The sequence below is a fragment of the Microtus pennsylvanicus genome, chromosome 12, assembly GCF_037038515.1.
Source record: "Microtus pennsylvanicus isolate mMicPen1 chromosome 12, mMicPen1.hap1, whole genome shotgun sequence".
Classification (NCBI taxonomy): Eukaryota; Metazoa; Chordata; class Mammalia; order Rodentia; family Cricetidae; genus Microtus; species Microtus pennsylvanicus.
In genome coordinates this window covers 55,142,459-55,157,761 of record NC_134590.1, presented here as the reverse complement: position 1 = coordinate 55,157,761, position 15,303 = coordinate 55,142,459, and positions in this window count along the sequence as shown.

Below are 15,303 nucleotides of genomic sequence, written 5' to 3'. Positions count from 1 at the left end.
AATAACCCAAACACTCATTTGTAGCAGTTATTGCTACTTTCACATGGCCTATTCCAAGCTACCATCAAAAAGCAGTGGGTGAAGAGGAGAGCATTTGACTGCCAGTCTGAGTTGCTTTGAGTTGATTTCAGCACACAGGCCTGGGTTGGTCCCCATTGAGTTCTCCTCATTAAGAATATCATTTTTCTACTGTTTGCACCTTTAACCCAGCATCTGGACACAGCTGCAATATTCCAGTTGCCCACTTTCCTGAAGCACCTAGTGTCCATCTTTCTGTTCTTCTATTGACAACTCTCTTGGGAACGTTCAGGGTTGTTATGCTCTAGCAACAACAGAACTCCTTGGGGTGTGTAGAATAAGCAAGGACACCAAAGATACTTAGAACAAAAACTAAATTCAGATGGGAAAAGAAGCCATGTGGGTGGAGAGAAAATAGGGAAGATTTTTGGTTTTATTATTCAGAGGAGACTGTGGTTTTATGAATTCAAATAAATAAATCTAAATAAATAAATAAATAAAGCAAAAATAAAAAAACACAGAAGTTGTCGTTGAGTAATCTCAAAGCTCACAAGTTTCATTCCCCTGACTCTTCATAAGACTCAGCACTTTTAGAACTGCCTACTCAAGGAAATGTGCTGTGATCACCTTCACAGGCCCCAAATTGTTAGCTGTGTATTGCAGAGCTGTCAGATGCAAACAACAGTTTATCACACTAGAAATCCGATTGATCACACACAAGTTGTCTAATTGCCCACCTATGAAATTTGTTAAAAATGTCTCTATATTTTGATCATATTCTTTTCTCCTCCAACCCCTTCCAGATTCCTGAGACTTTTGAGAGTATATTTTTAAATAATGTATTTCCCAGCCTGGAAAATGCATTTGAAAAGTGAGCAATTGAGGCTAGGCACGCGGCACTGGCATTTAATTCCAGCACTCATGAGGCAGAGGCAGGCAAATCTCTATTAATTTGAGAATGGCCTGGCCTATACAGCAAGATCCAGGACAGCCAGAGCTACATAGTGAGAACCCACCTCAAAAAAGGGGATAGCTAATTAAGAAAAAATGCCAAAAGAACCTATATAATTTTGTCTTTTTCTTCCCAGTCTCTTTCTCTCTGTATACATTTTCCCCGCTATATCATTTGATCCTAGGAGGAGCTGAGAATGGCCTCATCTGTTTCTAGTCCATGTCTTCTTTATGAAACAGCACTAGTGAGTAGTTCCTGATGAGAAAAAAGTAAACAATTAGCCTCCCCCCTTCTTACCTCTTTTCTCCTCAACTTTGTCAATTAAAGACTTGAATACAGGATGCTCCAAGGTGTCAGAATACTTAATTCCTTAATTTGAGCTCATGAGAAGGTATGTGGGTTGGGGAGCTCTCCGGGAAATGAGAGCAGACCTTTTTGTTTGTTTAATAGCTGGATGATGTGGAGTTACCTCATTAGGCCCATGCAGGTTTAATGATGCTTTACACAGATTGCATTTGAAGGTTCCCACAGAGGGCAAAAAAAAAAAATGATTTTCCTTGACGATTTCTGAGGCATTTGTAACTTTTCCATAATTGCCCTAGTTGGTTTTGACTTTGTCTCAATAGTTGAGGAATTTTAATACACCTTAGCAGTTTTTTTCCCCTTCCCACAATCCTCTGTGAATTCTTACTGAAGAGCCCATTACCAGTTCTTCCTGGCTTGGACTCAAGAAATGCTGGAGGTTCTGAGGATTTTAAGATTTTATCCCTCAAAGTATTTGTTGCAGAGCCTGACATGGCAAAAATATCTAGCGGACTTAGGACTTAGTAACCTCTGGTTTACTCTGAAATGTTTGCATGGCACATTGTCTTGTCTATGAGAAGGAAGTAGGGGAATGTTTTATCCAGTGAAACACAGCAAGGGGAATTCCAAGTCCTGGAACACTATTAAATAATAAGATTATCTTATCACCGAGTCACTCTTTTATTTCTCATTTTAAATTAATTATTTGAGAATTCTATACCATGTCTTGATTTTGATCATATTCACCTCCTTCAATTCCTCCTGGATCAGCCGTCTCTTTCCTACACCCCAACTTGGGGTACCCTTTTTATATTTTTCTAAGCCTACCAAGTTCAATATGTGTTGTCCACTTGCTCTTGGATGTGTGAGTAATTCCTGAATTCCTGCAATAAGCAGCACTTCATTGTGATGCATTGTCTAATAGCCCCACCCCTGCCATGGTTGGATGCAGTTTTGAGAATAGGATCTGCTAATCTCTACCCATTTCTTTTCCCTCCCTAGATGTCACACTGGATGTCTGTGGTTAGGAAACAGAGATAGATACTGGTGCTCAGCTTAGCTCACTTTCTTCTTTTGCTCCAGTCTAGGATTCTAACCCATTAGATAATACCACCCACATTCAGGGGGAATCTTCTTCCCTCAGTTAGTCTTTTCTCAACTACTCTCAGGTGATTCCATGGAGATTCTACTCTAGTCAAGTTGTGATTAACCATCACAACCACCATTCCTGTCTCTAGTCAACACTTTTACTAATTCCTTTCTTTCTAACAGGTTTTTCTTTCTTCTATCCATTTGTTTATCCTACAGGATCCATTATCTATGATCAGTGTCATTTCCTGGGATGCAGCCAAACACAGGAAAGTTCGCATGTCCATTTCTCACAGAATGTTGTAGATGATGGTTTTGGTTACTATTCTACTGCTGTGAAGAGACTCCATGACCTAGGCAACTCATAAAAGAAAGCATTTAGTTGGGAGCTTGATTACAGTTTCAGAGAGTTAGTCTATTAGTATCATGGTGGAAAGCATGGCTGCATGCATGCAGGCCTGGTGCTTAAGAAGTAGCTAAGAGCTTTATATCTTGATCCACAGGCAGCATCCTTTAGACCTGTTGTGACTTTTTGAAACACAAAGTCCCACCCTAAGTGAAACACCTCTACCATTCTATACCACCCACAAGGCCATATCTCCTAATCCTTTCCAAAAAGTTCAACAACTGGGAATATGCATGTAAATCTACTATCTATATGATGATAGGATTCTCATTCAAAGCACCACAAAGACTTTTATGGTTGTGAATTAGCAGAAAGATGCTGGAGTCCTATCTCCTCGATCCTTTCTTTATAAAGGTTTGGTTCTCTTCCTAAATATTGGTAATTTGTAGTACGCTAGATCTTGTATGCATCAACATATAATTTTTTGCAAACTAGAAGTTCCAAGTGGGCTAATATAGGACAAGGGGCACTCCCAAGGGCATTTCTGTTCAAAAGTGTAAACAGAGTAAAGATGATTTTTCAATGCTCAAATGACATCTTCAGGCTTGCTCTTCCAGTTCTCCGTGCTGGCAGCAACCAAGAATGTAATTAACATCCTAAGACCAGAATAAGTCAAGAGAGACAATGACAGTAGAAACTATCTTCAGGGATGACTGAACCTCTGTTTCTGCAGATACAAAAGAGCAAGTTTTTTATTTTTTGAGTTGAGATAGGCACATTAAGTATGATCTATCCATTTATAACGATGCCATTTTCCCCTAACATTTTACTGTTGTATCTTAGAAAAATCCAAGAAGACTTTATTGCGAAGTATATATATCATTGAGGATAGAGTGGGTTGGGGAATATTGAGGTTTATTATTGATTGTTAAGGATGTTACCACGTTTCCTCATCTGAACCTCAGAATGACATTCCTGATATTCACAGTTAACTCAAAAGTAAACTTAGATTTAAATACAATTCTACTCTTATGCCTTTGAGCCAGGACTCCAAGATCTGTCTGTATATAGAATTTCGAAGAACCCTTTCCTGAACTAAGTTGAATGAAAAATTTTAAGGCAAAGGGAGATTTGAACCTTTATTTTCAATAAAGATTATTTCCCAATGTCCAGATTCTCAGCATTCTGGTTCTGTCTGAGTTCATTTGTTAGGAGACTTGATTTGGGCTTGTTTTAGCAGACAGGCTGAGTTAATATTTATTTTGGGAAAGTAGGATTAGTGAAGATAGGGGCAGAATAAATTATACATTCTCTGAGCGATTGAAGGTTGTTAAGGAAACATGAAAGAACTAGCGATTTCCAAGTGACCCTTGCATTCTGAGGCCTAAAGGGCAATTTACAAGTGTCTGCTTTTGGCATACTGGAGTCACTTCAGAAGAGGTAAACTGGGACAATTAAGCTACCAATTCAAATAAGAGAGAGAGGGAGAGAGAAAGGCATAGAGACAGAGCCGGGAGCAGGGTGAAGGCAGTTCACAAGGGTCACAGACAGTGAGTGCAGGCGGTGCAGAAGAGAGAATTGGAAGATTTGGGTATTCTGTTGAGTCGTTGTGACTGTGACAGGGCAAGACAGTGCAGTGGTTTCTTCATCTTGTATTCTTGCTGAGGCCATTTTAGGTTTAACTAGAACTTGACCTCCTTGATAAGAAGCCCCAACTTTATTCTAGGAAGCTGAGGTTAAGATACCCCAGCAAACTAAACTTATCTTCTGTTAAACTACATGTGTGTACGAACTTTCTCCTCCAGCTAACCACTTAGCTTTCATTAAACTGTTTCCTTACTGTAAAATTCGATACCAGAATATGCTTTTGCTTAAAAAAAATGCTTACTCTATAACCACTCAGCCCTATACTTGGATCCCTGTAGTGGTTTGAATCAAAATATCCTCCTAGGCTCAAAGGAAGTGGCATTATATGAAAGGATTAGAACCATAGCCTCGTTGGAGTAGGTGTGATCTTATTGGAGAAAATGTGTCACTGGGGTGGACTTTGAGGTTTCAGAAGCTCAAGCCAGTCCCAGTAGCCTCTTTCTTCTTGCTGCCTGGAGATGCAGATGCAGAACTCTCGATGACCTCTCCAGCACCATGTTACAGGGAGCATATCAGAGATGACCACTTAGATGCAGTTTATATCAAATTGAAAGTTTTTATGCCATCACACTAGGGCTACTCAGGTATTTGGAACTATCTTGATTGGGGTTTCTATTGCCATGAAATGTCACCAAGGCCACAGCAACTCTTACAAAGGAAAGTGTTTAACTGGGGCTGGCTTATTGTTCAGAGGTTTAGTGCAATGTCATCATGGTGGGAAGCATGGTTCACCTTGTTATAAGCACCTGTTGTTATGACCACCCTCTTACGACTGTCTTCTTATGATCACCTTGCAACATGTCTTTGTTTCAGAAGGTTATTATGACCAACTTATTATGCTCATGTTCCGCTTCTGTAACCCCGCTTATTCACCTACCAAATCCCCCATCTGGAAACCCCTTACTTCTGAGCTATAAAAACCCTTATCTCACCTGTGTTCAATGCTGATGTCTTGAATATTGCTTTTAAGTAGAGATAGCCCCTGCACACAAATTTTAAAAAGTTTGCTTTAATTAATTGCTGACTTTAATTAATTTGTCCATGATTTGTGTCAGTAGGCTTTCTCTTACCATCTGCTGGATTAACAAGGGGTAGAAACAAGGCAAACCAAGTCAACTAGCCAAACAGCTCTGGCATGCTAGACACTTAGATGTAGAGTTCAAAAGTACATGCAACTCAGATACCATTTAGAATAGTGTAGGCTCTGAAAATTTCTTTCTAGAGAAGCCAAACTGCTCTCATAGAGGAAAACGGAAATTGAGGCTGAGCAATGAGAATTGCTCTGAGATCACCATTGCTCATTCCCATGCCCTGCTTTGCGAGCATTGTACAAAGTACTTTGCATGAATTAGCATATTAAATTTTCACAGCAGCTCCATGTGTTAGATAAAATCATGCACAATTTACAGATGGGAGAATACTCTAAAAGTTTGATTGTTTTGCTCCAATTTATGCACACATTGTGGAGGGCCAGAATGCTAGCTCAGGCCTCTCTGTTGTTAACTGCTCTGGTGGTTATGGTGCCTGAGAACACTTCACAGCATGTGTTATGGGTCTTTTAAACAGAGAAGCAGAGGGGCTTCCTGACTGCTGTTTGGAGTTGGATGTGAAATGCTAAAATTTGGTAAAGGCTCATGGAATTCTAGAGTCTTTTTCCACCTTAGTCATCATCTAGAGAATAAAGTTCCAGCTATCATCAGAGAGAACTTTCATCATTAAGACTTCTCTTTATAATTAGGACAGACAAATGCAGAGACTTATCAAATGTGGATGAAGGTTGTCCTGTCAATCCAGTGAGAGATGCTTAAAAGGGAAGCTGAAGATTGAGAGTGCATTGGCCTAGGAAGTAAAGACAGACAGCTGCTGTCAAGCCTGACAACCTGAGATTGATCCCTGGGACCAACATTTTGGAAAGAAACACTCCCATAAATTATCCTCTGACATCCGCATATGAGCCATGTACATGTCCCTACACACACACACACACACACACACACACACACACACACACACATATATAAAATAATATATATAATAAAATATATTTTTAGAGATGAGAAAATTAAAGTTTTGGCTGGCAAATATTACCCGGTCAACTGTTTCTGAGTGCCCACCATTTGCCAAGCACTAGACACTAAAGGATAGCATAGGCAAACAAAAAGTAAACCATAATGTGAAAGGAGCAAGAGCATCTTTATCTGCTTATTCTAGCCTTGTAAATAACTAGCTTCATGGCCCTGGGCATGCTGTTTAGCATCTCCGTGTCTCAGCTTCCTTATCAAACATGAGCATAAAGAATCTCAATTCAAAGGATCGCTGTAAGGAGTAAGTAAGGGAGTGTTTATGAGATGTTTGGCTCATAGAAAACACCTTCTTACATAGCAATGAAACTTCTATTCAATACTACTCATTAAATTCCCCATAGAAAACACATGCCCCGTTCTCTTCAAAGTGTGATAAGTCATCATCATCCTCTTTGATCCTTTCAAGTATGTTATAGAATTTAGGCATTTCACCTTGAAAGTTAGTAAGTAGAAGGGAAATTCTAGGGTATTAAAATATGCATTTTTAGGATCTACTCAGACTGTTCCTTTCATGTGATATGGTAGGTGTCCTGATTAATTCTGTATCCACTTGACTGGGCCACAAAGTGCCCAGATATTTGTGCCCATATTATTTTGTGGGTGTCTATGAGACTGTCTCTTAACAAATTTGACATTTGTACCGGTGGGATGGATAACCCAAATGGCTCTTCTTAATGTGAATCAGGCCTCATCTATACAGCAGAACACTTGAATGGAAGATGCTTGATATTTTTGAGAGAATGAGAGGATGCTGTTGTATGAATACCTTGAGTTGGAACCCTAGTTCTTCCCCCACTTAGATTTGAAGGGAAGCATTTCACTTCCTGAGTTTGGAGATTACTGATATTGGATATCCACAGTCGGCTCTTTTGAGACTACTATTTACCAGATGCTATCATAGACATAACCATCATGTAGAAGTAGATGAGCCAATTTCATATTTTGATCTCCTTTCCTTTCTCTCCCTTTTCCCTCTCTGTCTACCTCAGTTTTGTGCTGCTAGAGATTATAGGCTTATATAGTTGAAAACACTGACATCCAGAGATGGGATTGTTCTTGTGCTCACAGGGAGAACAGGAAAGAATTTGACTTTTCTGGTGTCTTGCCAAGTACATCCTCCTATAATTCTTCCCTTCCTTCTTATAATACTTCTCCTGGAACACTTTCCTCCAAGATTCCATCCTGCAAGAAGATCCTTAAACAGGAGGGTGAACAACTCAAAGAAGCTTCAGGAAGTTCTGCAAATTGACCAGATTCACTAGCCCCTCCCTACCAGAGTAAACAATAAAAGCTGAGAGCCCCTCTCAGCATGGAGGAAGCTGAGCAGCAAAGAAGTCTCAGACAAGCCACTCAGCAAAGAATATTTTCAGAAAAGCAAAAGCTGCAAAGAAGATTCTGAGACCAGACCAGCTGCTTAGAAGAAGCAAAAAACCAGCCAAGCTGCCTGGAAGAGGTTTAGATCGGTGTCATTTGTAAACGACATTCCGCAACCTGTGGAGCTGTCTGAGGGCTATGTAGTGCGCTCCAGGTTTCCAAGCTTTTGTGAGCTGTCACCCATGCTGGAGTGGTCTGTAGTTTCCATGATCATTTCTGCTCCTGTAAATTAGCCCTCATCCATAGCCCTATAATAATCCCAATATAACTCATTGGTTCACTATTGTATGGAGAGAGGGCCTGTTTTTGGTCCCGGCCACCCGGCTGGAATACACCTGAAATAGTCACACAGAAATTTTATTAATTAAATTATTGCCTGGCCCATTATATCTAGTCTCTTTTTGGCCAACTCTCACATCTTGATCTAACCCATTTCTACCAATCTGTGTAACACCACGAGGTTGTGGCTTATCAGGAAAGATTTTAACCAGTGTTAGTCTCAGGCAGGAGCTTTATGGTGTCTGCCACACTAAACTGCCTTGGCCTTTTGATAGGGCAGCACTTAGGTAGGCAGAATAGACAGAATGGAATGTTGGAAAGGAGGGCAGTGTGGCAGATGCCATAAAGTTCCTGCCTGAGACTGACGCTGGTTAAAATCTTTCCTGGTAAGCCATGACCTCCTGGTGTTACCCAGATTGGTAGAAATGGGTTAGATCTAGATGTGAAGGTTGGCCAAAAAGAGGCTAGATATAATGGGCTGGGCAATAATTTAATTAATACAACTTCCGTGTGATTATTTTGGATATAAGGTAGCTGGACAGCCGAGACAAAAAACAAACAAACAAACAAACAAACAAACAGGCCCACTCCTCTCTCTTACAACAGTTCACCAAGCTGGACTTTGATGGGATCTGTACCTTGTTATGAGCTCCCTCTTGGGGATGAATAGACGTGTGTTGTACCTACCCAGGGAAAGTTTTATCACATACACTGTTACCTCAAAGCAATACATAGCATTTTATGATTACAAAGAAAAGAAGCACAGGTCAAGTAAATTTTTATAAAGGGAAGAAATCTAAATTGGGAAGCTATGACCCCACCTGGACCAGGAGACAAAGACCCTACCCAATATTCAAGATGAGAGGTGGCTGGCCATCTACCGAGTACGTGCTATGTAACAAGTGAGTTCTCATGCTCACATATGTTGCTATTGCACCCTAACAAAAGCCTACTCTTGCCCTCCCTTTTACAGAAGAATACTGAGGCTCAAGCAGAGGCCAAGGCCAAGGCCAAGGAGCTGAAGGCAATGGGTCTACCTGGCAGAGTTCCCATTCTCATTATGATGATAAACTCTCCATGACGATTACCTTACTCCTTAGAACTGACCAAGGGAAGCAAAGATTGTACTACAAGATCCCTTTCTGAAAGTCCTTGTAAGAAAGAGCCTGAGTGACCCTGCGGCTGAGTGAGACAGCTACGCGTCCTTGGATCCCAATTCTAGCCACCCACCTCTCCAGTGGTCTGACTTTATTTTTTTTTATCAGAATCTCCATATGCCTGGGTGGTGCATATGCATCTGGGAAGATGCCAGGCCTGGCAGGTAATGCTTGTTTTACAGTCAGGCACACCTGCTTCATGAAGCCTGCCAGCCCCTTTAGCTGCTGACTGTTGGCAGGATGGCCATCTGGCTCCAGACCCCTTGCTTGAATTCTGCATTCTCTTTCCATTGAAAAGCATTCTCTCTTTGTCTCCCCCACACCGAGTCTCCCTGTCTCTCCTGTTGAGGAAAAGTTCTATATTTCTCCCCCACCTTCTTCTTTTTGGCATAGATGCAGTGCTTAATACACAAAGAGTAACAAAGCAAAGGCAAAACAGATTTAAAATGTAGATTTTGGAAGCCTGCATACAAGGCTGGTGTTAGGCTATTTTTTTCTCTCTGCTCCTCTTTCTCCTGGCAGAATCATCACCAAGTCCCTTGCATCTATGTTTGTCCTGATGTTCTGATATTTGCCATGCAAATAGGATTTCCTTTGAACATGATTTTAATTTGAAGAACGTTCTGGGTTTTTGTCATGCGAGCAAGGCCTCTCTGCCTTAATACCTTTTAGTCAACTTTATTAACTACTCACATTTCCATAGTTACCTTAATCACTTAATCATGCTATTTCAGGATTTGGGAGAAATTTAACTCCCTTTGGTTATATTCACTAAATGAGTTTTCTGTAACTTTTATACAGGCCTTTAAAATAAAGTTATAAAATAACTTTTGAGACTTTAGTATAAATGCATCATTTTCTACTTCCCTTCCCGCCCCCCACCCCAGGCCTTTCCATGTAAATGTAACCCTCCTGCTCTCTTTCCAATCCATGACCTCTTTCTCTTAATTATCCTCTCCCTCCCTCCCTCTCTCTCTCTCTCTCTCCCTCTCTCTCTCTCTCTCTCTCTCTCTCTCTCTCTCTCTCTCTCTCTCTCTCTCTCCCTCCCCCCCCTCTCTCTCTCACACACACACACACACAAACATACATATGTTAGTTGTATGTATGTTTTCAGAGGTGACCATTTGATACTTGGCAACCAGTTTGTGTGCTTTTCCTCAGGGATAAGGGTTTCTCTGGATTTCAGCATTCCTTAGCTGTGTGTAGTTTTTTGTTTAGGGTTGAGGCCCTGTGAGCTTACTTACTCTGATCTATATTAACATGTCTACTGGTTGTGTTCTCACTCAGGTCATATTTCAGGAACCATGCTGGTGAGACATCACAGGTATAACTTCTGTCATTCCTAGGAGGCACAATCTCTTAGCATATTCGCTGCTCCTCTGGATCTTCCCATCTTTCCAGTCTCCCCCTTACATAGAGGAGTTGTATGATAATGCCCCTCAAAAAAGTTACAGGTAATCAAAAAAGAAAAAAAGAAAAACCAACACAGACATTAGAAGCCCTCTTTTGAGTTATTTGTCTGGGTTGCCTAAAGGCTTATGATACTATATAGGCTATTATTGATGTCCATGGTTGTTTTCCAGAGGTGAAAAGTTGTGTTCCTATTGCTGAAGATTACATTCACTTTAGACAGAGGACCTAGAAACTCCTAAGAAAGATCTTCCCTGGAAATCTCTTCCCTGAGAAGCTTTCATGCAAACTTCCAAAGCAACAGAGTCCTACCTAGTTATTGGCCTTTGAACCACACAAGAAAAAGCATGGCAGAATGACCCTAAGGATGTAACAGTGGCACATGCACCTTGGTGGTAACAAAAAATCCTCTAATTGGGATTTAAAACCTGCTCAAGAAGAGGGGAAACATGCCTACATAGCTATTATTGGAAACCTAGGCAACTACCCAGGGATAGTGAAGTCATAGATTTTGGAACAGAACCTACAACCACCACTTTATCAAACCAGCATAATCCTTAACTATACCCTAAATATTCATCCTTATACCCAAAGGTAAGTGTAGTTCTCAACCCTTATCAAGGCTTAGGAGTGGTTTAGTTTCTGATACTGTTGACTACACTGAGAGGCACATCAATAGAATGGTCTGGCTTTGCTATAATGCTGTTTGGGTGGAAAGATGACGAGCTCGGAGGTGGAGTCCTTGAAGAAATGTTCAATGGCAATGCTGAGCCAAAGATACAGAAAAAAATTTGGGCGTACATTGAATGTATGAGTAAGTCTCAGGAATCAGGATTAAAAGATCAAATTTACTCAGATAATTAATACTGAATCGAGGCCAATTAAAATGAGACCACAAAATGAGGGTGTAATTTGGGAGTGGAGATTTTAAGAAAATGTATGATAAATAAAAGTCTGGATCATAAAAATTAACTCTCCTTACCTTCTGCCTAGTTGTAGTTATATTTTTATGCATGACCTGTTTCTTAGAATGCACGAAGCTGGGCTGACTAGACTCCATTGTTTTAGAGAGGGGAAAACATTGTTGTTATAAATATATGAAATCTAAATAAAATATCCTTTATTAATGGATTTTCATTTCAGGATCTTAATGAAAGTATCATTTTCAGAAGTGTTTAGTACTTTGCTCCGTCTTTCAAAGTCCTTTCTTAATCTTCAGAATCATTATTATCCCCTGAAATCTTTATCATTACCTTTGTAGTCTGCATTTTCAGTTCTTAAGTGATGCTCATTTGTCTGTGATGCTGCACTTCTGAATGACCTCTGTCTCCCTCCACGATCACTGTCATCAATTTATAGAAGTATTTAAGGAAAAGAGTCTGCTCCTTTACAATTATTTTGTACTATACTTTATAAATTTGTAATCAGAAAAAATGAGAGATACTTTTCAATGCCTAAGCATCACTGTGCACCTAAACAACAAGATCCTAATATGGCCAGGAGAGACAGACACTAATGACACAAAACAATACTCATGGTAAATGACTCGCTTTATGCTCAATAGTTTGGTAGTAATTTTTTCTATTAAATGTACTTTTAAAAGAACTCTTACAGCAAGAATAAGAATAATCAGTAGGACACATTTTTATTAACAGTTATTACATAGATTGCAATCATTGTGGATTTGAAGCAAGTGAAATGGGAGTGTGTGAAATCAGAGATGAAAAGGAAAATATCGGTAACCAAAGAGTCAGTACAAATGGCTTATATTTCAGGGCTAACCTGCTTTCAACCTTTCTGGAGTTAATTCTTGTTATTCAGAGGAGAATGGTACTGAGATAATATAGTTTGGGAATCTCTCATCACAAATCCCTAATCTAAAATGCCCCAAATTGGAAGCATTTGGATCAGGGATATAACACCAGTGTAAAAATACCAAATCTGATTTCACATCAAAACTGGATTCCAGAGGAACCACAGATACATTACAAATATTTTAAAAATTACCTCAGACTCTGTGTATAATCTGTGCATGGGGTAAGCATGAATTATATGCTTAAACTTGGATTCTAAACTCTCTCCCTACACATGAAACTATTGCCAAATAAAAAAAGAAGCCTGAAATACAAATGTTCCTTCTCATAAGCTCTTCAGATAAGGTGTACCTAAACTGTCATAGATTAGCTCTCCCAAAGGAACACACAGGTTGAAATTACAAGCATCAACAGGATCCTTACATTTACTGATCCCCAGGTATGGATAGTCCCAGGAAGCATGTGTGTTGTCAGTTTGAGCAGTTGCTGCTTCTTAACTGAGGCACTTCTGAGAGTGTGCTGACAGGTAAGGCTTTTTGTGGGACATCAAAACACCTTCTTAGGAATCCAAGTGTAGGTGTTATGAACCCCATCAAGAGACTCGACTTCTTCATCTGTAGTATGAATTCCCCCGTGCTGCAGTAGTGTTGCGGTAGTGAGACAGAATTCCTAGGTACTGCAGTACATATCCCACTCTCCATTTTAAAGCTACTGTAACATCATGAACATCTATGCCAGAATTACTGTCATAAAGTCAGCAATGCAATAAGAAAACCAAGATGCAGTGGATGCAGATTGGGGAGGGATGTTAGGAAAGGAATCCTGTCACAGATATTCTTTCTATGACTGGAAGGATATTTTTAAATGGCTGATTCTCCACAGAGAAAATGAAAACAAAAAAGCAGGCCGTATTTGCCCAGATTACATACCTAGTAAGCAGCAGAGCCAGGAATGGAATTGAAACCCTTTTAACTTTCAATCCTAGGTTATCCTGGTACATCAAATGGCCAGCCCCAGAGAATGACACTCATCAGAAGAGGAGATTATTTCTGGGGCTCTGGGAGTATTGCAGTGTCAGCATTTACGGATAAAGACTAAGTTTCTCCTTTCCTCCTAAATGTGTGCCGTTGTGTTGACTGATGACAGGCAGCAGTGAAAAATCAAGGGATTAGCCTGATATAATTATGAAAGCTTTGGTCTAGTCCGTTTTGGCTCTGCTAATATCATTGATAATTGGATCAGTCTCCGGCTAGAATAGAAAATAAAGACAACTGGCCTAGCAGGGCTGTCTTATGTTCTGTTGCTAAATATAAATGTGAACAAAGGAGAGCCATCTCCTTTCATTTGGGGAACCAGGGCTAGCACACAAAAAGCCTTAATACAGATCAAAAGGATTTTATTTATAGGTAAAATAGAATGATCACCAAAGGGAGGGATGGAAATTGTGATAGTGTTGAATTCTGTTTTCTGGAAATTTCTGACCCTCTTCTTTTGGGCACAGAATAAGACTTCTGAGATCCTGACAGGTAGATAAAACTGTGTAAGATGAGTATCTCAGATAATTTTTAAAGTGATGCAAAGCTCACTGACATTTAAAAGAACTCTGTATTTACTATCTTACCTCAGACATTATTTAGTGTTCCTAAAGTAATTTAATGGACAGTGTGTGCTCATGCATGCACTTGTGTGTGCGTGTATGAGGTGTGTGTGTGTGTGTATGTGGTGTGTGTGTGTGTGTATGTGGTGTGTGTGTGTGTGTGTGTGTGTGTGTGTGTGTGTAAAATGAAGGAGATGCATTAGGCTGGCAGTGGCTGAACTATTTAAATGAACCAATCAGGCTGACACTGAAGATTTTCAAACTACATGGAAGATCAAAGAAGTTGTTTCTAATACTGGTGAAGGAATGTCACATCAACAGGAGTGATGAATTGAGTTGAGACTGAGGGTAAACAGTCACACAGTGACGTTTGCTTAATCCCTATCTTTTTATCTGGGCTGTCACCAGAAGGTGCCACTTAGGATGGATCTTCCTGTTTAAAATAATCTGATCAAGAACAATGCTCATAAGAGTTCCCAGAAGCTTGGGTTGTAGTTGATTCCAGGTGCAGCCAAATTGACAGTTAAAATTCATCATCACAACCTGTAAACATGTAAAGCCAGCTAATTCAAAAGCCTCCGAGAACTTTATCTTATCTCTCTTCTAGTTTTTTTTCTGATACCACTCATGAACTCACCTTATTTTTTTATCACATCTAGCAAATTCTTCCTTTTTTTCAATGGTCTTGACAATACCTTTATAAATCTTTGTACCTATGATATCTTCAAGAATTCTACTTTTCCCCTAATGTAGAAGAAAGGCATAAATACTATAACAGATACACTGTAAGATATACATACATACATACATATATATATATATATATATATATATATATATATATGATATACTTGTGGCAATGTATGTTTATAGCAAGGCTTAATTTTGTGTTTGTGTTCATCTTTTCCACATTAACTAATTAATAAATGCTTTGTACTTTAGTTTACATGGGGGATCTCATTTTGAGCTCACGTCATAGTGAAATATTTAGTGCATTCCTGAGTGTACGTCCTAGGAAGAATTTCCACTAGTGTGAGTTCATTCACACAGGCAATTCCGACAAGGGAATAAAAATTTCTGATACGCAAAATAAATGGGCCAAGAAAATTGCAGAATGTACAAGATTATGCCCACACTAAAGGATTTCTGTTTCCATTGATGATCTCTGCCTTTTATTAAGAACCAAAGAAACTCATTTGTTGTAATGTGAAAAAAGTCTGAGAATATAACTGA